Source organism: Sinocyclocheilus rhinocerous, unplaced genomic scaffold (assembly GCF_001515625.1).
Source record: "Sinocyclocheilus rhinocerous isolate Xijiao unplaced genomic scaffold, SAMN03320098_v1.1 scaffold2455, whole genome shotgun sequence".
Taxonomy (NCBI): Eukaryota; Metazoa; Chordata; class Actinopteri; order Cypriniformes; family Cyprinidae; genus Sinocyclocheilus; species Sinocyclocheilus rhinocerous.
The window spans coordinates 7,844-10,967 of NW_015637542.1; the positions used below are offsets into that span (position 1 = coordinate 7,844).

The following is a 3,124-nucleotide window of genomic DNA, read 5'->3' on the forward strand; positions in this document are numbered from 1 at the left end:
CTGTTAAATAGAGAGGGAAAAAATGCATTACAAAAAAAATAAATAAATAAATAAAATACTTCTTGCGTAGGCTATTCTTAAACTTGGACCTCATTACTGAAGTAAAAATCCAAGCACCAGAAGCGGCCCACACTCTCTTAAGTTTTCTTTAATTGAAAAATATGCATTTTCATTCATTCAAAGGCTATGGTTGCAATAATATTTTAGATCAAAACTTTAAGCGGCATTGTTTAAAAAAAATGCTTGATTGACTGACGTTTCATAGACCTTCGGTTGTTAGATTTTCAAATTTCATGCCATTTGTAATTTCACAGTATTTTCACCTCCTCAATTACATGTGTAAAGTCACAATTCTATAATGGTACAATTTACTCAGGCCGATGACATTTTTTGTATGACATTTAAAATTATTTTTAGAATAATTGTACATAAATAGGTTAAGCAAAACAATTGTGATTATTTCTGAGATATTGCTGAGAACTTTTTAACTGCAGGCAAACTTAGGCCTACATTATGGTACAGTACAAATATTTGGAACGTCCCTTATTTTCTACAAGAATAAACACTATTTTCTACAAGAATAAGATAAAGAATCACAATTGTCCCTTATTTTCCATTTCTTATGTTAATTGGCAATGATGACATAATTGCAGATTTTGTCAGATTATTGAATTACCGAATTAAAATTATTTTTAACGAGCAAAGCTTATCTTATATTAACATTAAGTTAACTAATGTGAAATTTTGTTTAGGTGTTAGTAGTTAATGTTGGCCAGTAGCCTATTGAGGCAACTGCAATGAAGCATCAAGAAAGACATGAGCAGGCCATCCACCCTGAGACTGATAATTCATGGTAAGAGAATAACTATGGTTTTGAGAGATTTTTGTATTTTATATGGGGTTTGCCTTTTAAAAGTGTGTAATTTCTACTTCTTTGTTTTGCAGGGAACACATTTCTGTCACTAACAAAGTGAATAGCGAGCAAAGGTGGTGGCCATGTTTTGGAGCAGCATCTGGGTTTTGCAGATGACTATGTATTCTTTGGCTGCTTATCTTTTTCCCCCATTATGTTTCTGTTGCCTAAAGATTCTTTGTGTGGATAAATCCAGAGAATACAACATAATGCACTGCAAAAGGTCCTAAAACAGTAGAAATGGTGAAGATTAACTGTTCCAGCGTTGGAAGACTATTTTTAAGTGTTATACATGCTATGTTTTAAATAAAGAATTTAATATTTTGTAATTATTGTGTCTGTTTTAATTGAATGCCAGTAGTACCTATGTAGGGTAAAAATAAAATGAATTCTACATAAAAAATTATAAAATCTAATGAAATCTTTATTAAAATGAATGAATTACAGTAGTATACTGATGAATTGGATTTTTTTTACAGTAATTTACTGTAAAACAGTACAGTTTGCGACTGTAAATCAAAAAAATGTTGCTACACCAGTAAGTTTCTGTAAAAACCCTTTGAAATGTGTAACAGTTTTCAAGGAAATTATTTCCATTTGTGATCATGTGATGAATATGATTTAAGAAGTTTAAGAGGCAGTGTAAGCAAGTTTAGTTTCAAAACGTTTATAGTAAATTAGACAACATTTGAATACAATACTACTACTACTTCTACTACTAAATATTTATTTGCAACAACTGTGGAAGTGCTGAATGTAAAAAGTAATGAGTTGAACTTACTTGGAAAACCTGTGGAAACTGATTGCCTCAAATTTCTCAAGCAAATTAGTTTATAATTTTTGAGTTAATAAAACTTACTGTAACTTTGTATAGGCAACTTATGTATATGTATAGGTTACCAGAAAACTTGAGTATTGCTAACTCAATTTGACAAGTTCAGCCAACTTAGAGATTTAAGTTAAGCTTAGTGCACAGAACTCAAACAAAACAGTTCTCTTAACAAGTCTGCTTTGTTCACATTACTAGACAAATGTGTGGAAACTGATACTCAAAACTTGAAGTTATTAATACAAAGACAGAAAACAGATTGTTAGCACAACAATAGGGCATTTATTTGTTTAAAACAATGTTACTTCAAGTCATTATTTTTTAGGCATGCTATCAAATCAACAATTTAACACTGTAAGAAAAATTGCACATAAATATCTACTTATTCTGTGCAGGGTTTCACAAAACTGCAAAGTAGGATTTTTCATTAAGCACACATATGTGAATAAGCATATACTAACTGGAAACATGGAATTGGAGAATTTTCATATTCCATAGCTTCCATATTTTAATAAGTTTTTCAGCAGTTGAGCTATGTTATAACTAGCAGTAAAGCGGAAGATCGAAGTTTGTAATCTAGCTTGTAAGCCACTGGCTAACTAACGTTAGTACGCTAACTGACGGTTACAGTAATGCTCGTCAGTAAAAACTAATAAAATCTGCCTTTTCTTTTCCTCAAAAACGATAGCACACACTGTGACAATATAGTTTATAAGTAGATCACCAAAAACGTACATAATCTTGCGGCCACATTTCAAACACGATCCGACACTGAAGTTCAGTTCGTTGTCTTCTTCTGGTGATGTTTTGTTTAAACCAACCTTCCGCCACCTATTGGTGCACTTCCGCCACCTACTGGTCTAGAGTTATTAGGGCACATAGTGGGATTGGGGAAATGTATTTATATATATATATTTTTACGTCGTCACCAATCACCTGTACACGTTCACATTGCGCATACGCAGGGACTCCCAAATTAAGTAAATTCAACAAATTTGTAAAAATCAGTTATGTTTACTCGCTTTTCTTAAATAGATTCAATGATTACTTTTTACAGTGTACGCACACACAGCGTCGTCAGTAACATTTGGTAAATTCAGCCCCTTTGCCAAGGGAGTTCCAAACATTTAAACAAGACAGTAATGCCCTACACCCTTCAAAGAACTAGGGCACAGAGATGCTCACTTCTGTTTTAGACACTTTAGAGAAAATATTTAAAAAATCTTTTAAATGCATTTTATTTTAATCTAATACTAAATTCTAAATACTAAATACAAAAATTGCTTTTGTATTCAATCAAAAACCTGTGAATCATGAATCTTACAAGTCTCTCTTACCAAACATTTATTGTAAGATAATGTCTTATTGTAAGTAACTTAATT

General features: G+C 31.7%; 1 long non-coding RNA gene across 1 annotated transcript in view; it reads left to right on the forward strand.

Moving 5' to 3' along the window:
• Nucleotides 1–1,220, forward strand: part of LOC107749020 (uncharacterized) — a 2,928-nt gene extending 1,708 nt beyond the window's left edge. Inside the window, exons 2-3 of the long non-coding RNA XR_001640985.1 lie at nt 753–853; nt 946–1,220. This is a non-coding gene — a long non-coding RNA (uncharacterized LOC107749020). The remainder of the gene's footprint in view (nt 1–752; nt 854–945) is intronic.
• The last annotated feature ends 1,904 nt before the right edge of the window (nt 1,221–3,124 follow it).